The sequence below is a fragment of the Ursus arctos genome, unplaced genomic scaffold (genome assembly GCF_023065955.2).
Source record: "Ursus arctos isolate Adak ecotype North America unplaced genomic scaffold, UrsArc2.0 scaffold_7, whole genome shotgun sequence".
In the NCBI taxonomy this organism is placed as follows: domain Eukaryota; kingdom Metazoa; phylum Chordata; class Mammalia; order Carnivora; family Ursidae; genus Ursus; species Ursus arctos.
The window spans coordinates 73506930-73532985 of NW_026623089.1; the positions used below are offsets into that span (position 1 = coordinate 73506930).

The 26056-nt window shown below is 38.3% G+C and overlaps 1 protein-coding gene across 1 annotated transcript in view; it reads left to right on the forward strand.

Moving 5' to 3' along the window:
* Positions 1-26056, forward strand: part of PCDH15 (protocadherin related 15) — a 1631248-nt gene that overhangs the window by 430459 nt on the left and 1174733 nt on the right. Inside the window, exon 2 of the mRNA XM_057308638.1 lies at positions 17290-17367. The gene's annotated coding sequence lies outside the window, so the exon portion shown is untranslated. The remainder of the gene's footprint in view (positions 1-17289; positions 17368-26056) is intronic.

The window sequence follows — 26056 nt, forward strand, 5'->3', positions numbered from 1 at the left end:
AAATATAATGTATTCATCTATTAATGTCACAAGTGATGATGATTTATTAATTATAACTTTCATGCTGACATTATTTTAATGACTCTATACCAAAAAGTAAGCTTGATTAATTTAAACATCACAACTCAGTTCTGAGGCACAGAGGAATCTTCATGACCAGCACCGACGTGCTATGATGGCAGCTTCGTAATTGTAAATTTTTCAGGAAAAAAGGAATATATGTGCATAAGCATATACAGAAAAGAAAAATGACAAACTATTAAAAGTTGATAATTCTTGGTGGAAAACATATGGGTATACCTGGAATGACTCTTCTGAGGCTTTACTTTCTTTCAAAATGGAAAGTTCCATGGAGACAGTATTTCTGAAGGTGCACCATCAGCTCCCACTCTGGCTGAGGAACTGAGTTAATATAATTCCATAATAGAAGTTGTCCAAAACAGGTCACTGCCGAGAGTGCAACACGGAAAACAAATGATCACTTATCTGTATTTACCAAATTAATTTTATCATCGTACTGTATTTCTGAAATAAACCTAGAATTTTTGAACGATAAAACTCTAAAAAATGAGCATGTATCCACATCCATAAAGCAAAAACAAAACCTTCTCTTTATGTTATTTATCTAAATATAAAAATATAACCGAAGAATGATTCTTGGTGCATTTTAAAAGTACTTGAATCTATCTCTTAGTTCTATCTCTTTCTAAAGTCATGTTTATGGTTCTTTTATAAATAACATATTTCTTCAACATAGTCTCAATTTTTAATTTATTTGCCAAAATAGCCTTCAGTTTTCAGTAGTATTCCATGACTAGCAAATATGTAAGTGTTGATGTTTTTGATGAATTTCTCTGTGGGTTATTAATTTGTAGTTGAGAAAATCCTTTCCTAACACATTCTAAAGTAAGCCCTGCCCAAACTCCACTAACTGGAGGATAATCCCAACACTATTTATTTTAGTATTTAAATGTGTCTGTATTGCAATCCAAATTATTTTCCAGGCACTATCTTTTTCCTCCATGGAGAAGACTTCTTTATGAAAATAGTTTTACGTAACAAAAGTCAATGTATGTTACCTCTCTTTGTGAGTCCTATGAATGTTTTGCCAAACTTAGAAGCTGGGAAAAACAAAACCAAACCCGAAACCTTATGAAGTTCATCAAAAAAATTCTTTCTGTAAGGTACTCTAAAGAGCATTCATAGAATTCAAAATAAAATCCTACTCTTTTACTATTCATTCTTTTAACTTGTTCCATCAAAACATACTTTTCTAGGCCTTATTCATAGGTCTTTTCTTCTTTGCAATCTTTATTCTCAATAACTATAATTCATAAGAATCTCCAAAAGTTGATTTATGTGTAGTTATACTCGCTAAAAGATTTTGATAAAGATTCCAAAGATTATTTTTTTGAACAAACGCAACCGCATTTTAGAGGACTAATTTATAGAAAGATACAATATTGTTTCAGGAAACCTGTGTTATTTTACAAAGTAATTTAGCAACGGCTTAAACATTTGTAACATCTGATTAATTAAGAGTTACAAAAAGACAACATCCATACTGTCTAGTCATTTGCCTCAAATATTTGTAGTTCAAAAAAAAATTGTAATTCAATATCTCTGTGTATACATACAAATATTTTAGGTTTAGACACCTTCTATTCCAAGTGCATTTCTAATTTGTTGATTCTCAATTTATTACTTTAAAAATGTAATTCATACTATCACGATAGCAAATTATTTTGTTATATATTGAATTATTTGACTTTCTATTTGAATTAATAATGGTACCTTTTTTCAAATTCAATTGAAGAAACTTCTGAAACATTCACTTTGATTTATGAATTGTATGAAAATAATCCACCATTAAAATTAATTTGACTCATTTTCTATTTGACACATCTGATAAAAGAGACATCATTTGACAATTTAGAAACTCTTATCTATTAGTGGAACCAGTATCATGGCTTAACTGTTGGTGTGCCTGTGATGCATTCTCGGCATCAAGAAGATCTGATTGCACTGTAATGAAGAGTCATGTGATCTGAAGACAAGGGTGTGCTTCCTGCATGATATGTAAATACACCGCATGCAGCTACAGGTGTCAAATCTTTTTCTCAGGGCACAATATTGTTAATGTAGCCATTTGTCTCCGTAATTCATGCTATTGCTTCTCTGGCAATTCTGTCTGTTTATTCTGCTTTCCACGTGGCCAGTGATAAACATGGGAAAAGCCAACAAGCATTGTGTGCAAGTAACATCAAGGTTCTTGAGAAATGGAAATTCAGTATTTACCTTATCGTTATATCTGCATTTGGGGGGCATGGGCTGTTCATTGCTTCAGACAGGGTTTATGGCTGAAAATGAAATCAGCACTAAAATACTGAAACAACAGATGAACATGCATTGTGGATTTATACCAAACAGTACATGACTGCTCTCTCTGAGCTCCTCAGCAGGAACGCTGCACTTACATTTCCTACGGGCACCTCATTTCTACCCAAACTATCTCATTCTCTCCTCCTCCCGCTGACCCTGCCAGCCACCACCTGTGCTTCAGCTGGCTGGTGGACCGTGTGGGGGCCTCGGGCAACAGCTCTGACGACTTTCCTTCTAGCACAGGAGGGCATAGGAGCTGTGGGTGCAATATTGGTTGGAATTACCTTGTTCTGGAAAGAAAGGATCAGGAAAAGAGAGATGTTCCTTTTAGCTTCTATAACCAAAAATGAGGATCTACCAAAATAACCCCGACTTGTTTTTGTCTAACTAATAAGAGTGACATTTTGTTAAAAATGAAAACTCTGGAACAATGGCCAGAAAAAAGTGATGCAAGAAAACTAGGGGTAAAATAGGACAGTCCAGGGCAAACAGAGAGTGAGGTCCTCCCAGACATGATAATAACAAACTTCATTAGAAACCTGATATCCCAGCCATGTATTTGATACTACGGATCACAGTTTTTTTCCAATTAGAAGAGAAAAATACAATAGGTTTTGCTATTGTTGTTATGTAAAGATTTGGTTTTTGTTTTAGTTTTTGAGTTCACTTCCTTTAGTTATATTATAAGGTGTTTCTTGTACTTTGTTTTAAAAGCCACATTGTTGGGGCACCTGAGTGGCTCAGTCAGTTAAGCATCCGACTCTTGGTGTCAGCTCAGGACATGATCTCAGGGTCTTGAGACTGAGCCCTTGTGTTAGGCTCCACGGTCAGCTCAGAGTCTGTCTGAGATTCTCTCTCCCTCTCCCTTGGCCCATCCTGCTCATGCTCCCTCTCTCTTCCTCTGTCTCAGATAAACAAACAAACAAACAAACAAATAAATAAAATCTTTAAAAGCCACATTGTATCCATGTTTCAGGGCTATTTTGTAATTTGTCTCGGATTTCTGATTTCATCAATGATAACTTACAATGCATATCATGATTTGGAAATATCTAATGTAATTTTTTATCGCTGTGTAATCTTAGTTATCATGCTGTTACTGTTCCTTCAAATATTTGATAATACTTCTGAAAAGGGACATTCAAAATAACAAATGATGTGATGCAGAAGGTACCTATATTCAGAATGGGAAGAATAGGGTTCTAATACTAATTCTATAACTTAAAAGATTTTGACATTAGTAAGTGACTTTACTAGAAACAATGATAATACAAGTACAATAATGATACAAATACATAGTCTATATCTCATAATGCATTTGGAAATCCGATGAGAATATGGATGTGGTACTTTGAGGAAGATAGCATGACAGATGGCCACCCCACCTGCTGGTGCAGCCTGACAGAGGCCGCTTCCTGAGCCCGCTCAAGCGCTGGGTGAGGCTGTGCCTGGCAGGCCCTGCATGGGGTGATAGAGAGGATGTCCTGCCTGCAGACCCTAGATCCTGCCCCCTCTCCCCCACGAGACTTCAGTTTCAGCAGAGTCAACCAAGGAGGCTGAGGGGAAGTGACAGGCCCAGAGTATCAGCCAGGAAAAGGCAGAGCCCAGCACTGCCCATCCGCCTGCCCCAGCTGCCTTCTTTTCTGCGGTCAACTCTGAATCTGACCTGTAGTTACGCTGGTCTCCAACCCTTCCAATACTACCTTTCTCAGCTTCGGTTTACAAATCTGATGAAGGCCCAGGGGGATATGCATTTGGGAAAATGACCCCAGCCTGGCTCTGGAGGCTCCTCCCAAGGTAGGCAGCCGAGAGTCTGGGTTCTGAGCCCCTGGCCAGGGAGGGCCTGGCACCCTGACCTCAGGCTGTGGTGCTGTCCCCACAGTGTCTGCTGGACTGGGAATCAGGCAAGCTGGGGCACCATAATCCTAGAGCCTCGGCATTGGTCACAGGACTGCAGCAGGGTGTTGTCCTGTACCAAGGGTCCTGTGGGGTTCACGGCCCTCCTGTGCTCCCTCTGGGTTCCTGGGGTGGTGCTTCCCCCCTGAGCCACTGTGTGGTCCTGCAGGGCTGCCTCCTGCCACCCTTCCCCCCTCCCCCCTCCTCCTGGAGGCCTGTCAGGTCCACTGCTTCCCTTCTCAGGTGGACAGCTGGGGGTGGAGAGGCCACAGCCACCCCCGAGACAAATGTGTGTGGTGGGGGGGGTTCCTGGCCGGGGGACTCCCCACAGTGCTCCCCACAGTCAGATGATCCTTAGTCACTTTCTCGCGTGCTTGTCTGCTGGGTCACAGTCTTGCTGAATGATTTCCCAACTTGCTGGACACAGTTCATTTCCACAAAACCTTAATCTTTTCATTCCTCCCAGGAAAACCCCAGTTTTTCTCCTGTCTTCTTTCCACAGACCATCTATGTATTAAAATAGTAGTAGTAATGGGACTTAGAGATTACTATTTATCAGATACTATTCTAGGTGACTTACATGCCAATTCATTTATTTCACCAAGACCATGAGGTAGGATGTGCTTTACAGATCTGCTCATGGGTAAGGGAAGTGAAAACAAGTTAAATAACTTGTCTGAGTTTACAACATTTGTGGACACGGCCGATATTTATTCCAGAATGTGTGTTATTGACCACCATGTTATGTTGTATGCATGTACAACATAAGTGTGTCTGTGTGTGTATTTAGGTGATCAGAGAAGGCTTGTGTCTTAATGATAAGGAGACATAGGGCGTAAAGGTAGTTTTGCACCTGAAATCTGGTTGAATTTTTTGTACTGATTACTGGATTCATTGTGTTTTGTTCTGTTTTTAAATATATAGAAATAAAATCTCTCACATGGCAGGGTCACTAACTTTCCAATATACTTCCTTGGGGTCTACATATGCAAGTAGTATCTCTATGCTAGAATATCATTTGAAGCTCATAATGCCAAAGCTGTTCTGTATTTTGCCAGATTTTGTTATGTGTCCCTAAGAGCCACTCCATCATGCCCAGACTCTGGACCTTCCTCTCAGTCACAGAAGAACTCTGAAGGGGAGGACAATGCTGCCAATGAAGGCAAGATCATAGTAGATCAAAGTCCAGTGCAGGACGGCAGACAAAGTATATGCATTTAATGACACTGTATTCAAAAAGTTGTATTGTCATTTGTCAATGATAGACTACTACTTAGATACCTATTTAATAAGCATTTTTTCTTTCATAAGAAAAAAGACGTCAGAGTAATATTCACCTTCAAAAATTTTTAAACCATTTTTAAGCTAAATGTCATGCAACCCTCTCCTTAAATAGGTCAATGGGAAATAGATTACAGAAAGGATTAGAATGTCCCATATGCGTTTGTATACAAAAAGCATTTGGACTCATGTAGACTTCTCAAATTTTAGCTTTCTACCTTAAATGTTTCTAATCTTTTTTTAAATATTAGTACTCTCAGATAATTATTGTCAATAAATTTTTTAAAAAGTCCTTAAAAGCTAACCTATGACAGAGGGCAATGATCAAGTTCTTGGATGCACACAGAGGCACAGTTCAAGGCGCCCCTTTTGTCCTGTTGGAGAAACAGACCTAATGCGGTATCACCATAAATTAAAAAAGAATCAATTAGTGTGTTTTTATAACAGTGCAAAGAAACAGTTTGAATGGAACTCAGTCAGTTACTTTGGAAAACACATTTAATGATCAAAGCTAAAGATCTTGGTTAACCCAATATTGTCAAATGTTCAGATCTTAAAATATATCTATAAAATAGATATCTTAAAATTTATCTATAAAATAATATACTACAAAATAAATATAATATAAATAATATAAAAATAATATAAAATACCATTTAGGAACTAAAGTAATTAGAATAGAAAAATGTCTTTTTGTGTTATATCTTGCTGTTTTTGTTTCATTACTTGTCTTATCAGGTTTGTCTGTTCAGGGACTATCTACAAAAAGAACCTATGATGTAAAACTTTCTTTGAAACCATCCTTTTTAAATGATTTTAAAACTTTTGGAGTTAAAAACACAATAAAAAAGTGTGCTTACCCAAACTCATTGAATCTGAAGTCATAGAATTTCAGACTATTTTTCTTCCCAGCATAGCTTTAACTTGTCTTATTCTTGCTATTTGAAATGGTCTTTCTCCCAAACTTCTGTCATCTTCACATATTTTATTTTACTTTTTTAAAGATTTATTTATGTTAGAGAGAGAGCATGCACACGAGCCAGGTAGGAGCAGTGGGAGAGGGAGAGAATCTCAAGCCGCCGATTCTGTGAAGAGCCAGACGTGCGACTCGATCCCACGACCCCGAGATCATGACCTGAGCCAATATCAACAGGCGGACACTTAACTGACTGAGCCACCCAGGCACTTGTCTTCACCTATTTTAGGCTTCAGTTTAACCGTCACCTCATCAGAGCACTCAGCCTTGCCACACAATCTGAAATATATCCCAGTTCCTAATCTGAGTCTCAATTTCAGGTCCTGGCATAATCTCTTAAAAGCCAGTTTCCTTCAAGGTTTATTTTTTTTCTTTATTTTATTTTTGAGTGTGTTTCCCTACCCTGCACTAGAATATAGGTACTCAAGAATAGTTACACAATAATCTGCCATTAGCAGCCAACAACAAAAAATTTTCCATGGACTAACATAAACCTGTTATAGAATAATTACCATATGAGTGTTTACTGAAGACAATTGAAGAGTTTTTAAAAATGTACCTGGAAAGGGGAGACTGGGGCATTTTATCAATCCTGTAAGATAGGGTGAGAAAAACTTGTGTCATTTGCCCATTTGCTCGTGATGGAATTACTCTTGCATATCTACAGGGATTTTGTTTTTTTTTTTTTTCCCCAGTATTATTGGGAAGTTAATCTTGGGACTGAAAGGTGAGATGTATTTTTTGCAGTGTGGCATTTGATTGACTTCCATGATGTTGTTGCCGTGAAGACCGTTTTATAAATGTGCACCAGATCTCACGATCTATTATCTTGTGCTTTCTGTGTGTGTGTTTTGTCATGTTAGAAAGACAGCTTCACACAGGACTCATGATGGGTTAATCTTACCGAGTTGTGCCCTGTATGATCTCTGTGGGTGTGGGGCTCGGCCGACGCCTGGCTCACAGCAGGCCCATCCTGAGTCACTGCTGGACGCAGGAACAGGTGAATAAATGGGTGCATGAATGCACCTGCCTCTTAACCATTCTCCCGTTACAAGGGATCTTTGTGCCAGTAGCTTAATTTTCCTGAGCTACAGACGGATGCATCTCTTACTAGAAATGATCGCCTGAAAGTCTCCCATCTTGAAGGTACAGAGCCCGGGTGGTCAGTGTGTTGCAGGTGGTACTTGAGGACCTGCCCCCCACCCCCACCAGCCTGTACTACTGGAGCCAAAGCAAACTGTTTGAAAACAAACAGATGTTTCTTTTTCTGGCTTTGGTATTTATTGATGCTGACTTCTTCTTTCTTCACTTTGCCCTTCTCTGGTCAATCTCATCATCTGCTCACGTCCTGTCCAAACTCCCGGTGCTCTCTGAAGCCGTCTCCTAACTTCTTCCCGACCTCGTGCCTGTCTTCCAGTCTTCAGGGGTGCACAGTATTCTGGGTACTTATCACAGTCTGCCCTAGGTTATAGCTCTGTGGGGACCAGAGCTGGTGCTCTCCTAGATGGACGCTCTCTAAGAACGGGGATGTATGTTCGCTATTCTTCCTGTCTCCCACATATCTTAGCTCAGGTGGAGATATTTGAAGGATTTTGACTAGAAGTACTTAATTGCAAATGGGTAGCATGTTTCTCTTATAAATTCTAAACTAAAATGCAACTTCTAAAAATAAAAATAACCAGGGGTGCCAGGGTGGCTCAGTTAAGTGTCTACCTTCAGCTCAGGTCATGATCTCAGGGTCCTGGGATCGAGCCCTGCATCAGGTTCCTTGCTCATCAAGGAGTCTGCTTGCCCCTCTCTCTCTGCCCCTCCCCCTGCTCATTCTCTCTCTCTCTCTTAGTTTGCTCTCTCTTAAAGTAAATAAAATCTTTAAAAAAAAATAAAATAATCAAGTATCAATTTTAAAATAGATTACCTGCCTTGGTACTCAATAATAATTATACAATAACATTCCATTAGCAAGGATTTGAGAATACAATTCTGTTTATGTAACAAAGATGAAAATATTTGTCTTTAACAGGGATGTTTTGGTTTCCAGGATGGGTTGACAAAATGTAGTACAAAGTGTGAAATAGGAAAGTTTTGAATGTAATAATTCATTTCAGGACCCATTAACACTCCTGTTATATCAAAATCAATTCCACATGGATTAAAAATTTCGGTGCACATTTTGTAATATAAAAATAAATAGAAATTAGGTGTCAAATTTCTGTGCTAAAAATAAGTTTTCAATTTAAAGGAAGAAAAATAAATGCAAAGGGAAAATGAGAGATTTTTAGTGTATAATTATTTAATGTCTGTGTCCAATGCTACAAGATGAAGGTGCAGGGAAGGCAGATTTTTGCATTTACCCTTTTAGAGTTTTTTAGCTGGGCCTGAGAATCAGAATGACAAAACAGTTTACCAGGAGAAAATCATACACATTTATATGTGTTATAGAACATGGTAGCCCTCATAAGAAGTAAAGGCGCAGAGAAATGGTGAAACCTACGTGTTACAGGAGTGGGTTGAGCAAAGAGGCAAGTTTAGAAAAGTAACTGAGGAGAAGAGACTGAAGGCAAACGCAATTGTTTTAACAAGGTTGGCTGGTGCGGAAGTCTCTCTGCCCCCACTTCTCCCTTTTGGCAATGGTAAGAATGTTGCTTTCCTTCTGGTACAGGGAGGATACCTGTCACGTGGACCTTTCACTCCCTGCTTTTAAGAAAAGGACAGAGCGTTTTTCTTATATTTGCAGTTTTTGTAAGTGCCTTTAGCTCAAAATAATCCTATGCCAAAGTGGCATAGTTTCAGGTGGCGTATTCTGCCTCCCTTCAAAGAATACCACAAACTGAGAAAAGCAATTTACAAAAAAAAATAATAATAATAAATAACCAATATTTATAGTCAGCATATAAAAAAGTTATATGATGGATCAAAGCAATGAACAGCTTGACGGAATTGTCACTTTTAAGCAGATCCAGCTCATGAAAACCTTCAAATGCATTTGTAATTACAAAAAGTCCTAGGACTTTCGTTTAAAAGATAAACTGAGGCATATTAAACAGATTGAGTTTGAGCATTTATTGATTCACGTAGGGCAGCACCAGACTGAAGTGGTTTGGAGGCTCCACTGAAGGGAGCTTAAACAGAGGGTTTTCTGCAGAAAGTCACGCACAAAGGAAGGGGACTATCGATTGGCTATGGGTTGCACCATGGTTGGCTCTTTGTGATTGCTGGCCCTTAGCATTTTGATTGTGTAACCGAGGACTTCACAGGCTCAGATTGGGGGTTCACTCCATGGGCTGCCTTGAAATAGAACCACCTCAGCCTCAGTCTAATTAACAGCCTCCTTTTTAATTAACTCAATTACAATTTTCTGGGAGACTAGATCTAGGAAGGTTGCTGGCATGCAAAGTACCACAACCCTTTAAGAAAGGTGACCATCTGCACAGTCTGCTTCTTGCACATCCCTTTACATATGCCTACGCATGCATGTGATCCTTACCACAGAAGCAAACTCATTCCTATTTTGTCACCTTCCCCACTAACATCATATAGTTCACGCACGTCTTGCTGGGGCTTTGCCAGTTTAGATACACCGATCCAGTGTGTTACTGGTGGTAAAGAAAAGCACTAAAAACATAGCCATGGAATTGACGGTGCCTTGTATTGCCCATTATGAAGCACTGTCAGTTATCTACAGAATTCACACATTTTCCCAGCATTTGTCAAATGTAGCTCTATGCATGAATTGGATTCTGAATGAGAGCATTGATTATGGGTCTCTGAAATATGATTTCCCGGACTGACTGCCGCCTACATTTGCATAAGACAAATCTTTTTTGTAGATCTGTGTATTTAAAAGTCTTTTAGAACTTGTGAAACTGTTTCCACCTTGTAGAAAACAATGCATTTTCTAATGAAAGCTTTCTCAAGCAAAGACAATCTAAAAGAAGTAAGTTCTTTTAATAGGACATATATTTAAATCCTGCCTTTATTTTAATGCACATAGGCTCCATCTCTCCTTTTGGCACCTTCAAATTTTTTGTTACATTTTAATGATAGCGCACATATTCTATAAAACATAATTTACAGAATCATGTGTTCTGTGCGAGCTCTCTCAGCAGGAGAAAGTAATGACGAGAGGCATGCTCTTGAACTATGCCAAAAATAATTTCATGGAGTTATTGTAGCATGCTGAGTATTAGAAGGCCTTTTAGATTTCGAACTGGTCTTATAATGATTTATAATATCCAAATGCTCTGAAGTGGCCATTCATTGAGTATCTTGTTATGCAAAATAGTCTCTAAGCATTCTGCAAAGTCGTATATTAATCACTTTGGTCCCAAACAAAGCCCTGTTCACCTAGCAGCTGTTTCTGGGTTATTATGCCTCTCTTTGACTAAGTTAAAACTATTAAATCAAAAACCATGTTCATTTGAACACTTTTATACTCTTACTTTGAAAGGGAAAAAAAATCACAACATTTTGATTAGATGAGTACTTAGGTTTAAGAAATGACATTGATTAGTAATTATAGTGGCTTATTTCTTTTTATAACAAAGTATTATTTTAGTCAATTAAAGTTCTCCATTTTATACTGGTATTTTTTCCTGAAATATAAACTTATCCTTCATTGAATATATTGGCATGTATATTGGCAGTATATATTTTATAATCCTTATGTCTCTAAAAATCGGTTTTCTAAGGGCTTTTAAGGAAACAAAGCAATATTTTTGGTTTTTTTAACTTTTTTTTTTTTTTGAGAGACTCTCTCAATTTTTTAGAAGGAAAAGTGATCACAAAATCCATTCCCTGATGACCGGGAAGACTTTATGTTATCATCTCTAAAAGGTTTGAAGTGTAATATTCAAAATAGTTCTCAAATTTAAATGGCTCTTATCATTTGGATTCAAGAAGGTCCTTTCTGCCACTAAAAAGGTTCTTTATGTTTTTTTTTTCTTTTCCTTTCCAGTTACATCTACCATAGATGTGACAATTGTGTGACACAGATCACCAGTATTCAGCCATTTTAAGTCCTGAATGCAGCATTCTCTCCCAGATCTGCAATCAAATCCTCAATCACATCAAAACCCATTACCAGTCGATTGCTATTAATTCTTGAGTTAAAGCCAGTGTCTACTTCTGATTTAAAATTGCATGGTCTTGGGGCGGGGGGAACATGGTCTTGAATCGCAGGTCTGCAAGACATTTTAGAATTCATCAGCTCCAACATACCGACTTCATAAACTAGTAAATTAGATGGTAGGTAGGCAAAGAACTCGGTCAAAGGCCCGATAGCAAAGTGGGCTGACATCCTGCTTTTTTACTTAAACTCTTGCCTCTCCACCTATCCCTCTGCCTTACCCCACCAGGGCTTAAAATATGCAGATTTACAAAGATGAATGAACTTGTTGGGGTGGTGATAAAAAAAAAGGAGAGGACAACAACATAGGAGCTGGTAGGAATTTGAGATCCCATCTTGAATGGAAAAATGCTGGGTGGCAAATGGTAGACAGAGAAAGAGTAAATCTTAACTTTGTGGTTTCAGGGCATAGAATGCATTGTTGTCTTAGCCAGGGCTACTGAAAGCAAGGAACTGCTGGTCCCAGAGGTCAGGGCAGCTAGGAAGGAGGGGTCTGGAGGAAGAAAGGGAGTCCAGAGGTTGGCCTTGCTCATGCTGAGTTCTTAGTGATGACAGTTATTCAAGTGGAATCCAAAACTAAATGATGGAGGGATATGGACTGAAAATGCCAACTGATTTCTTAGGATGCACTGCTCTATTTTATTTAATCTCATAGTAAAGCCTGGGAGGTGGGCATCATCTGTTCTCTGGCCTCACCACCACCTTCTGAGAGACATTCACACTAAACATAAATTGAACACCTCCTATCACATTATAAAACACCACATCATCACCTCCGCTTTTCCTCAGTGCCTAATTAAACAACTGCGTGATTGGACTTTTGTACAATTTCGTTGTCTACTGATGGTTGATAACAGTATTTACATAGCAAAATAAGTCTAAGTATTATTGAATTCCTATTATTTTTTTCTTACCCTTAAATACTTTTAGTAGTCAGTTAATTATATTAATCTTTTCTACTATTTTCACTTCACACCTGAGTGTTTTGTGTTTTTTTTTTTTTAATAAAGAATTACCTCTGGTAATTGGCAGTCAGTCATACACATATATACATCCATTCTTACATAGCAAAACACCATATAATTTCATGTTTTTATCCATTTATACTTCTCTTATGTTTATATTAGTTTCAAAATTCAAAGTATTGCCCTTTTGTAGATGACATTTTCAGGGCTAAATTTTGCTTTTTTTGAAACATGCAGTCTTTGACTTTAATAAATACCCAAACGCTTCATTACTCAGGTATTACCGCAGGTGAATGGTTGTTCCATTAGATCCCACTGTAAATCTGTCTACACTTGTAGACACTTGTATTTGGTGACACTGCTGAAGAGCTGAACAACACATCGTACTGATCAAATGCTATGCTACTATGTCATGGAGGCCAATCATGAGTAAGACTTTATGAAACACACACCAGTTTTCTTGGCCATTGATTCTAGACTTTGTTTGAGTGCATCAGGTAACACATTTCCAAAGTGCTATGTGGGGTTGTATTCTGTAAATAAATAGAATCTCTGCTAATATTATTTATTCCACCTTATATTGGGGCAGTCCAAAGCAGGTAGAAAATCTTGGGTTTACTCTTGGTACTATGCAGAACTCTAGAATGGTACTGTTGACGTATCAATCTAGAGAAATAGTTTTACTTTTAAGTTTTAAGAGTCACAGTAAATGAAATACTTCAGGACTTGGTACTAACCTGTTACCTTTATCCTACCTCTGAATTTTTGAAAATGCAAAGCTATTTGCTGAAATCGTACTCTCCAGGGATAACTTCTGATTCATTTTTATTAATATTTTTTAACTGAAGTATAGTTGACTCACCATGTCACATTAGTTTCAGGTGTACAACATAGTGATTTAACTTCTCTGTATGTTATGCTGCACTCACCACAAGTGTATCTACCATCTGTCCCCACACGACGCTATTATAGTATCATAGATAATATTCCCTGTGCTGTACCTTTTATCCTGTGACTTATTTCTTCCATAACTGGAGGACTCTACTTCCCATTCCCCTTCACACAATTTGCCCATCCCCCACCCACCTCTCCTCGCACAAACATCCATTCTCTGCATTTATGGTCTATTTTTGCTTTTTTATGGTTTCTTTTTGTTTTATGTTTTAGATTTCATTTTAGATTCCACACATAAGTGAAATCATACTTATTTGTCTTTCTTTGACCAATTCACTTTACTTAGCATAATATCCTCTAGGTCCATCCATGTTGTTGCAAATAGCAAGATCTCATTTTTTTTTCATAGCTGAATAATATTCCATTGTATATACATCCACATCTTCTTTATCCATTCATCTGTTGATGGAGACTCAGGTTGTTTCCATATCTTGGCTACTGTAAATAACACTCAATAAATGCAGGAGTTCATATAGTGTTTTTGTTCTTTGGGTAAATACTCACTAGTGGAATTACTGGATCCTAAGGTAGTTTGCTTTTTGTTTTTTTGTTTTTTAATTTCGAAACTCCATACTGTTTTCCAGGGTGGCCGCACTACTTTGCATTCCCAACAACACTGCAAGAGGGTTCCTTTTTCTCTGCATCCTCGCCAGCACCTGTTGTTTCTTGTGTTTTTGATTCTAGCCATTTTGACAGGTGAGAGGTGATATTTCATTGTGGTTTTAATTTGCATTTCCCTGACGATGAGTGATGTTGAGCATCTTTTGGTGTTTCTGTTTGCCATCTGGAGGTCTTCTTTGGGAAAAAAAAGTCTATTTAGGCCTTCTGCCAATTTTTTAATCAGATTATTTTTGGTATGAAGTTGTAGAAGTTCCTTATATATTTGGATACTAACCCTTTATCAGTTATGTCATTTACAATATCTTCTCCCATTCCGTAGGTTGTCTCTTTATTTTGTGAATTGTTTCCTTCACTGTGCAGAGACGTTTTATTTTGATGTAGTCCCAATAGTTTATTTTTGCTTCTGTCTTCCTTGCCTGAGGCAACCTATCTAGAAATATGTTGCTGTGGCTGATGTCAAAGAAATTACTGCCTATGTTTTCTTCTAGGAGTTTTATGGTTTCAGGTCTCACATTTGGGTCTTTAATCCATTTTGAGTTTATTTGTGTGTGTGGTGTAAGAAAGTGGCTCAGTTTCATTCTTTTGGATGTTTATGTCCAGTTTTCCCGATATTATCTGTTGAAGAGACTGTCTTCTCCCATTGTATATTTTTGCCTCCTTTGTCATAGATTAATTGACCATGTAGGTGTGGGTTTATTTCTGGGCTCTTTAATGTGTATTAATCTATGTGTTTGTTTTTATGCCAGGACCATACTGTTAAGCTCTGATTTATAACTCCCCAAATGTAGGACTGGTGATATATATGTTAAAAAAGTAAAAATTTAGGGGCACCTGGGTGGCGCAGTCATTAGCATCTGCCTTCAGCTCAGGGCATGATCCCAGTGCTCTGTGATCGAGCCCCACATCAGGCTCCTCCGCTGGGAGCCTGCTTCTTCCTCTCCTGCTCCCCCTGCTTATGTTCCCTCTCTCGCTGGCTGTACCTCTCTCTGTCAAATAAATAAATAAAATCTTTTTTAAAAAAAGTAAAATTTTAATTATTTGGTCTTCAGAAATATAATGATTATATGCACATTCACATGAAATTAAGTTGTTGTTTTTTACATAGTTAGATTTTACATATAATGAAATTATACAAACTTCTGTTTGATTCGTCTTCTATTTCCTCATTCTGGAGGCATTAAATACTACAAATCTTCTAGAATTTCTGCTATATTTTATAATGTGTGTAATCATTACTCAGAAATCATAGTGAGCAACTCCACTGTGTTACCAAACAGACTTAAGGAACAATATAAACAGTTGGTTTGGGGTGCCTGGGTGGCTCAGTCAGTTAAGCATCTGCCTTGGGGCTCAGGTCATGATCTCAGATTCCTCGAATCAAAGAATCAAATCCGCTGTCAGGCTCTCTGCTCAGGGGGGAATCTTGCTTCTACCTCTCCCTCTGGCCCCCCCGTTTGTGCTCTCTTTCTCTCTCTCTCAAATAAAATCTTTAAAGAAAAAAAAAAAAAAAGAAAAAATGGTTTGTTTAAAATGGGACTAATTGAGGGTTCAGCAACTATTCAGAAACATAGGAAGCTCCTAGGGAAAATCTGGGTATTTCTTGTTCAAAGGAAGTATTCCAAGGAAGCTATACTCAGAGTCTAAGTACAGTCAGGAGTTCACTGTAATAATTGTCCTCTTATTATGGCCGTTTTGATCAAATCAACTGAAAAACTCAATTTTATTCAGTCCATGCAATATTCTTTTTTATAGCTCTTATTAAAGTGTATTCAGGACCCATCCATGTCAAGATTTTTCAAAATGTGTTCCGTAGAGCCTTAGAGTTGTACAAAAATGTCCCGAATGCCACCAAGAAGGCAGAGTGGGTGTGGTGGGTGGCGAAGATCCTGTCAAACCCCATCTATATTCAATGAGACATTTTAAATATGGATGTTAAACTTACGTTTTATTGTGAAAAATAGATGAATATGCTTTTAATTTTTATGTTTTTACTGTTTTTAATTTTAAAAACTCTCCTATTGATTTGTCCTTAAAGTCAGATATTTCTTAATCCTTAAAGAGGTATAAAAATGGACTTTTGTGCATTTTTTAATTTTTAACTTGTATAGAATTTTTTTATATATTCATAAAATACACTATTATCAAATTTCAATGGTATGTCCTAGAGTTTTATAGTTCTCACTTTCCTTGTGACACTATTTACTTGATACTGTTAAATGTAAATATTTTAGAAGCACTAACTAAATTTTTTGTGTATTTATTTCCACTTATTTAGTAGTTCACAAAGTTTGGTTGTGAGAATCAAGTATTTTTTTCCATAAATTAAGTGTGTCTGTTGGCTTTATATTTTAAGGCGTTTCAAGAAAACATGCTTAAGCATTTGAAAGAAACTATAGCTATTTTCATCTATTTCTGTGCCTGTTTCCTAATATGTACACACTCAATGCAATATCAACTGTGGAACTATAAGAGTGATGAATAATTAAGACATGCTCTTCAACTGTGAGGAAGATTAAAACCCAATAGGAATAAGAGCAGTACCTAAAATGTCTTAAGATTTTGCATTACGGTATCCTAAAATTATCCCTTTCTCCTTTGAAAAAGCAGAGATGCACGATTTGTGAATCAAAGGTAATAATGATGTGGTGTATCATTCTGGAAGTTAAATTTGGTGTAGGTACAAAAGTAGCCTTCTCCCTATACAGTTGTCCTTATTTGTCTTGAATCTATTTACCATATTATAAAACACCTATTTTTAAAGTGTCATTGAAGAAGATTTACACTGTGTTTCCTTGTTAGGACTCTGGTAAAATGGTGTAAAAATTTGCGGGTGAAAGTGATTTTCTGTTTCTTGAGCAAAGAATATAACATGGAGCATATAGGATGGCATGCATTTGTACAGTTATTTTAAGCTGGAAGCATATGCTTCTTGCAAAATTTACATGCAGGATTGTAAGATTTACTCCAGAATATGCATCAATTCATTGCAAACATGAGTATAATCTGCAAGAAAATGAGTTGCTCTTGTGTTCTGCGCTTGAATAGAGTCTGTTTTTGATGTGACATTGATCAGTAACTTTATCCTGTAGGAAAATGGAAATATCCTCCCTTACTAGAAACAGCTGAAGTTGCCAGACCCGTGGTTGACAGAAGGACAAGACACCAGGGTGAGTAGTGGTTACACTTTTCTTAAAACAATATCCTTTACATAATATCTTTTCTTCTCCTTTGAAGAAGAGTGACATGTCACATCTGTCTCTCACCCTAAGTTCATTAGCTACACACAGAGTTTAACTTCGAGATGGGCGCTCCCCATCCTTTAGCGGGTACGCGTATATCTGACTCGTCTAAGCCAGAAAGAGAGAAAAGAGTTAATCACCGAGTATATAAAGACTCTCCCTGGAGAAGTGAAATGCCAGTATTTTCTCTTTTAATACATTAAAACAAGCAACCCTTCTCCCCAGTTTAAATGTATTATTCTTCATTGATCGTCTCCTTCTTGGGGAGAACGTCCAAGCAGTAAAGCAGGAGACAAGTTGCATCCATCATCATGTGTCAAAGGGCCACCAGGTCGATGGCTCTTTTTGAACTTTGCTGTTTCAGAAAACCGTAGCTGAGTATTATAGGCAGAAGTTTGACATTTTCAGGATGAAAATCAATTTTCTTTTATTTGTTTCTGAAGTGAGGCTTTTGCTTTGATTGCAGGAGAAATGGCTTTTGGAATTTTGGAGTAACAAAACAGGAATTAAGATACAATTTGGCTAACAGTCGCTTCAGTGAAAGCAAGGAGAAATATAGTTTAGTGATCTAATAATATTTTAAATCCATGGAAATAGCATTAGAATTAGAAACCTATGGAAATTGGCACTGAATAATGTCTAAAATTGAGGTAGTAGTGAATGAAATTTTTATTTAAACGGCTCAGTTAAAAGTTACATATTTCAGAAAAACAAATACTTTTAAAGAAGAAATACATAATTTTAATTTGCATTTTATGAAAATATAGTATGTATATATTTTTATGAAAAAATATAGTGTATATATATTTTATGAAAATATATAGAGTGTGTATATATTTTATGAGAAAATATTATATATATATGCCTATTTTTAAAATTCCTTTTGCTCCTAGAAGAATGTAGGCTCCAGATAGATCACCTATTTCTCTCATCCACCAGGATATATACAGAATCTGTCACAATGCTATGACACAGTAGGCATTCCATAAATATTTGCTGCCTCAATATTTTAAAATATTAAAAAAAACCAATATTTTTACAATGTTATATTTTATAATGTAACTATAAAGGTGACAAAAAACAGTTTTGTGGATAGATTTATAATATTTTGAAAATGAAGAGTTGAAATAATTTTCCCTTGTCAGCCATTATGACTGTAATTTTTAAAAATCTCCTCAAGTTGTGAAAGTGCTGAAGGTGCCTGTTTGCATGTGTAAGATGTCTGTGTTAAGTATATCTCAATGCACATGAGGCTTTATAGTTCCAACAGAAGCTTAATTTCTCATATAAGCCTACTTAAATTCCTATGGAACAATATATTTCAGATAATAAATTTTTCATGCAAAGGAACATACGTTTTTAAAAATTGTAATTCCATTTTGTTGATAAGTGCATAGAAGCATGAAAATAATAATTGAAAAGAGACAAATTTCAGGTCCTAAAGTTTCTTGCTATTTATAGTTCAAGGTAAGTTCACAACGAATTGCCTATCTCAGAGCATCCAGAGACATGCAATGTAAATAGCTTGTTATGGAGTAATTACTGATAACATGAACTGATGTGTTTGCAGATGTGATATGCACGTATGTATGGTAGATAGACACATATTCCTAGAGCAGGATCAAAGTTTCCCGCACAAACACTCCTAGGCAACAGTTCTCTGTTCTCTGCTCTGAGAGGAAGTGTTTTTCACATGCACCTCCGTGTGTGCTTGTGTGCTCGACGTGTGCTCAAAGGCGGGCCGGTAAAGATGTGGCCGTTACAACTGTCACTAGCGGTAAAATGGGCAATCATAAAAAATATAGAACATACTTTAGTTTTTTGGTTTTTTTTTTTAATTTTTAGTTAACTTTTTGGTCCTGATTTACAGAAAGAAACTCTGCTTCTCTCCTTGAGCCATTGGTGCACTGTGGGTGGTGCTGTTATATAACAGATTAGCAAGGACACAATCTAGTTGGAAAGGACTTTAGTAATTCGGCAGAAACTTTTTTTTTTTTTAAAGATTTTATTTATTTATTCGACAGAGATAGAGACAGCCAGCGAGAGAGGGAACACAAGCAGGGGGAGTGGAAGAGGAAGAAGCAGGCTCATAGTGGAAGAGCCTGATGTGGGGCTCGATCCCAGAACGCCAGGATCACGCCCTGAGCCGAAGGCAGACGCGTAACCGCTGTGCCACCCAGCGCCCCTCGACAGAAACTCTTGATATAGACTTCAACTACCTAAGCTTTCTAAGGTGGTACCTGACCTATGCTCAGATGTATTTCTTAATTTCTTAAAGCATTTTGCATATCTTGTTAACGATTTCGATTTATTTTTTAGTCAGGTACCACATTAAATAAACATATTCAACAGGTAAATCATTCAAAGCAACATTTACTTTTACAGGTGTTTTTAATAGTGTCCTCAATTATATTAATAGGGCCAGGACACAAACGCTAACCAGAAAGAATGTTTTAGACACCATCAGTGAAGGGACTGTGTGGCATATAGGGGAAGTTGAGTCACCCTGCTGCCCTACTGTGGCACAGAACTCCTTGAGTGTGCTTCCATAGGTGGGCTTTACTTGTCAAGAGAATTTGGCTCCCTTGAAAGCTTAGGTTGGATGATACCCGGCAGAGGGGCTGAGATCCAGACTGGGGTCTGACCCCATACCTCACCGTTTCTCCTCCAATAACTGGAAGGCTCTGGGGCTGGGCAGAGAGTATGTTCGCGGGTCGTGTGATTTCCATGTTGGAGGCTGTGGATCTTTACATGTTGAATTTCCCTCTCTGAGCTAATCCTAGGGAGTCTGCTTGGCACAGGCATGTGTCAGCTTAGCTACAATTATTTCTGTATCTGCTATTAGATTAAATGAAAGGAATCACCAAATAATTTGTGCACACTTCTAAACCTCTGGGAAAATAATACTTTTTTTTTTTTTTTGTAATTTAGCTTCTTTTTCTGTCATCAACATGTTTACTCAAGTTGAAGGAACAATTTCTTTAAAGGGATGCAGGTGAGGACAATTGTTTTTTCTAAGGGAAGCATTTGAGGAAAGCAGTAACTTAAGAACTATAAGAAAATATAGCAGGTAGTGTCTACATCTAACGGGGTTTATAATTGTGTAATCAATCACATTAATGTACCTAAAGCCTGGTATTCCTGGATCCATTTAAATTAGATTAAATAATTTTAAATCCTAGAGCATAGATTCTCTCCTCAAGTACATTTGCGGCTCTTTTGGTCTTAATTATCCACATCACTCAAATAATTACCACCTAACTTGTTTATAACACAAGGTATGCTATAATTTCAACCTCAAGGAAGCTTAAGCGGTCCTTTTATCATGGGCCAGAGCAGTTGGCTAAATGGCTTAATTGTATCAGAGAAAATCACTAGAACAATAAGTGAATTCCGGGAGAGTTAGATATTATCAGATAAGGGCAACACTTTAAAGGGAAAACTACAATTCAGTTAAAATTCAGCGGTTTTCTAAAGCAGCATTTGCCAAACTGGCGATCCTCAGAGAACTGGGCCTGAGACACAATCCATTAAACAAGATTCCTGTGTCAAAAACATTTTGGGAACTCAGGGAAATATATGAAAATTGGCAATGCGTAATAGGAATACATATAATACATAGTAGGAATCAACGCTCAGGAAATTTTGCCATTAAAGTAAAAAAAAAACTTGAATTTTGTTTCTCTAATTTATTTGACTAGTAAGTTGTTTTTAATTTTTTAAAAAGATATATTTATCCATTTTAGAGAGAGAGAGAGCAAGCATGCACAGGCATGGGGAGAGGGGGCAGAGGGAGAGAATCTTCAAGCAGACTCCCCACCCCCCAGCAGTGAGCCCAAGGGTGGGCTCGAACTCATGACCCTGAGATCATGACCTGAGCTGAAATCAAGAGTCTGACGCTCAACCAACTGAGCCACCCAGTGCCCCTAAGTTTTTGTTACTTTTAACCTACTAGCAGGGTACTACTGGAGGCTTTGTGGGCTGTGTGGGTCTCTGTGGTAAGTACTTGATTCTGATTTTGTAGGACAAAAGTGGCCTTAGATCTTACGTAAACACATGAGTGGCTGTGTTCTGATAAAACTTGACCAAAACAGTCCGTGGGCTGGATTTGGTCTGTGCGCGGTAGTTTGCCAAATCCTGCTAATACAATGCAGAGGTGCTCTTGGAGTTCTTGAGAAAAGTCCTTTATTCATATTTAGCAAATTCTTTAGAAGTTAAGCTTTCAGGATGTAATCCCTCCTCTTTGATGACTATGATCCTTGAGGAGTATGTAGCAGTAAAGAAGGGCACAATGAAGAGAATCCCTCTTTAGGGAGAAATCAACTCTATCCACCCTGCTACCCGAACTGTGGCAGTAATATCACTACTAGGTACTGGGCAGCTAAGGAAAATGCTCCCGTGCTTCCGCCGCCCTCCGTGAACTTTATGGTCTGTTGGGAGTGTTGGTGGTAATTTTGCAGAGGGCGGGGATTGCAGCTAGTACACAGAATAGAATAAAATGTGTGATATTATTGCCACACGAACATTAAGAATGTTTCCAAGGAGATTAAAAGGACAAAAAGGCTTTGGTTACAGGTGCCAGGCAAGGCTTCGTGTCAGAAAGAGTTGTGAAAAGATCGTGCGTGGCCTTCAGAAGGCAGTTCCCCAGAAGTGCGGCCGGGGAGAGGGTGCAGGTGCTGGTGGAAGGGCGCGGAGAAGGGGGTGGGGGTGGGGTGATGGGGACAGCATGGGCCTCTTGCAGCAAACGGTCAGGTGGCAGAACATACGGCATAAGACTGAACAGTAAGTCTGGATCAGCAAGGTACTTGGGGTCCAAAAGACATGCCAAGCCCCTGAAGGATATATGCAGGTGGAGACACAGTTTACTATTTGATGAAGGGATACCCGTTTGCCTTCAGGCGAGGATGATGCATGCTTACCTCGCCTGATGATGCCTGTGTATTATCTGTGCTAAGTTGTGGCATAAAGCATACTCCACATACTTCAATTGGTTTTGCGTGTTTCAGGGACCAAAAGAGCATAATCTGGACATTTGGGATTGAGAGACTATAAGAAACATCCATCCCCCTCCGCACCCCAAGACAAATACAGAGTTGGGCAGCCCGTAGCATGTTTTCGGCAATGCACACTTGCCAGGGCTCGGGGCCAGAGGCTCTGGTCTCCTCCACATTTCCGGCGTGGCCTTAAGGTGTCTGCTGCCTTTGCAGCCTTGTGCCCCAGCCTTGGAGCGAGAAGAGGGCAAGGCTGTCCCGAGGGCAGAACTCTCTTCACTAGCGGGGCAGCCAGACTTGCCAGAAGCACCACCACATCTTTCCACTTACATTCGGTGGCCTGGAAAGGGGTCAGATGGTCACTCCGTGTCGTGTGCAAGGGAAATGGGAAAAACAGGTGTTTGGTGTTGCTCCCGTCCAGGAAGGGAGTGAAAGGGTGTGAGAGCGCACAGAGGTTCACAGGGACGGTCATCAGTATTTTCAAGTATTCTGTGAGAATTTTCAGAAGATGATTTTAGCCAGACCATAGCCTATATTTGTGTTCAAGATTAGTAAATATAACCTGATAAATTTATATAAAGAGAAAAAACTACCTTTTGAAACAGAGCCACGTGACGTAACTGGAAACTATTCGACTCAGATGTGGTGAAATAATCAAAGCTTTTCCAGTTGAGATTATATTAGCATCTCTTTTAAATTTAAGGTGTATTTGCAGCTTATGAGCGACTGTTGTGGTATGAGAGCGGTACAGAACTTCTGAGCATGCGCAGCCAGATCGGAGCTGGGCTTGCTCACCCACCGTGCACCCGCGATTTGCCTGCTCTCGAGTGCTCAGCCACACGGGACATCAGCTTCCCTTTCATCATCTCTCAGATGAGCATAATAATAATTGCCCTTCACACTGTGCAGGTTTGCTACAAGACCCCGATGAGGGGTCTCTGCCTGTCGCTCTTCCCCCGCTCCCTCCGGGCTATCTACACACAGGAAGCCCTCCCCCTCCAGCACTTGAAATGATAAATATGATCATCGAGATGCATCCGTGCCTCTGTGATAGCTTCTGCCACTCAGTTTGTTTTTTCTACTTAAAGCAAATTGAATCACGCTATTAGGTGCTGCTTCTTCAATGATTACATCTTTTTCTCACTTTGAAAGCTTTTATGTCTGACCCCAGGCCCTCTGAAAGCCTGTCAGATATCCTTATCAGTGATTCTGTTTGCTTGCATGTTGAAGTTCCTATATAAAAATTAGAGAAGCCCTAGTGGAGGCAGTTCTGTCTTGTAATATAACGAGTGGCTGGAATGACTTTTGGGTCATTAAGAATAAGGAGGATTTCTCTCACTAGATAACTGAGGAGTTATGGGTCTTTGAAATGTGTAAGGTCAACAATACTCCCCTCAGCTTCTATCAGATATCTGTTCGCACCCATCACATCAGTAAAATCACAAAGAAGTAGGATTCACAGATCAGATCAGAAATACAAACCCAACTCTCATCACCCCTAGCTGTATACATTTTTTAAAAATCATTGAACGTCCTCTCTAGAAGAAAAGAAAATAATAAAAATATATATACACACACGTTTATATATGATTTTAAATATAAGTGTTTTTGGGAATGGGATAGACTGGTGATGGGTAGTAAGTAGGGCACGTACTGCATGGTGCACTGGGTGTTATACGCAACTAATGAATCATCGAACTTTGCATCAGAAACCAGGGATGTACTGTATGGTGACTAACATAATATAATAAAAAAGCATTAAAAAAATAAAGCGATAGAGCACAATAAAATTACTAATAATCTGCATAATATTTATGTGCAATGTTTTTAATGATTTTCTATACATGCACCCCTATCTACTTTCACACATGTGTTAGACCCTTTATAGTGAAAGTAACGACAGATATAACTCAAATTAGCATACACAGTAAAGTAAGTTTACTGTCTTATGACTCTGACAGTCCAGAATTCCTCGGGAAATAATTGATCCAAGGGCTTTGTGATATTGCCTAGCGTTTTGAGACCTGATGTCAGTCTGACTTCTGCACTCTCCATAGCCTGTGTGTTTCCAGATTTATATCCTTAGCCCTTCCAACCAAATCACCAATTCTTCTTTATCCAGCCCATCATGTCACACACACCCCTCTGAACAAGCCAGTAAGTGTATCCAGTGCTGGTTTAGCTCACGTCACAAGCTCCACATCTGGAATGAGCTAGCTGTCAGCATGCCCAGATCACAGATATGACAACTTTTGAGAACAGAGGAAGGATGCCACGTGGCAGGAGGTATAGTGCATTCTACTTCCGTAATAACAGAATCAGTATTAAGTGTGCATGTGGGCATATTTGGTGTCTGGATTCTAATGCCTGATATAAAGAATAAATACAAGTGTTCTCCCATGAGCATAGGAATTAAGTTTGTTGTCATGAACTATTAGTTTGAAATGCTTAAAGTTGCCACTTGGGGAGGTGATTCAGAAGATTAAAAAACACAGTAACTTCATATGGTTTAAACAATGGCAAGAGGCTTATAGGAAAACTGACCACAATTGCTTTAGTTATTTCCAAAGATCACAATCATCAGTACATATAATATCTTCTAGTGTTCCACAATCTTATTTAATATACTTATGCAGTGATTAATCTTATTAATTTTCCTAGATGTATGTATTTTCTTAATTTATTCCAAAAAATTTAGCAAGAATGGAACTTCTCAAAGTTAGATATTCATTGCATACAGCTCAAGGTTGGCCTATAATATAATTATCCTTAAATATATATCCAAGATGCAAATGATTAGGCTGTGTTCATGCATTGGACTGTGGATCCTTGATTACCAACTTTTATATGCATGAGAACAGACCCCTTTATTGCTAGGGAAACATTTGGTCTCTTCATGGGTTTCCTGGATTGGATTGTTTTGGGTATCCGTGCACTGGTCCTCTCTAGACAACTGTAGGGGAGTCAGTCCTAACGTTGGCTCGGTGTACCACTGAGTCATGTGGGTAAGGCCCCAGTGAAAAATATCTATATTTGCACCCTTCTCAGAAATCAGTGGTATGTGCTCTTTTTTGACAAATACATCTCAAACCTTGGTTTTTCTAAGTATTATTTAAGGACCTTGCCTCTTCATTTCTATAGACGTACTAAGTGTGCAGTAGCATCAGCCCATGCCTCAGGGAATGGATGGGGCTCACTGTTGTCTGTGGATTAGTGACCTGCGGAGACAGAGACGTCACTGTCTCTATCAAAGGGAGGTTATTAAAAATATTTTTTATAGGGCGCCCGGATGGCTCAGTTGGTTGAGCTACTGCCTTCAGCTCTCAGGTCATGATCCTGGAGTCCCAGGATCGAATCCCAGGATCAAGTCCTGTGTCCGGCTCCTTGCTCAGCGGGGAGCCTGCTTCTTCCTCTGCCCCTCCCCCTTCTTGTGCTCTCTCTCAAATAAATAAAATCTTTTAAAAAATTATTTTATGAAACAATCTTTAAGGACCCTGCTGAAAACTATTTTTTGCCTCTATGTGAGACCTAAAATAAACATAATTTTTCTGATCAATGATTTTTTTTATTATGAAATATACATAACTGAAAATGATTACTTGTATTTTTTTCTCCTGTCAGAAAAC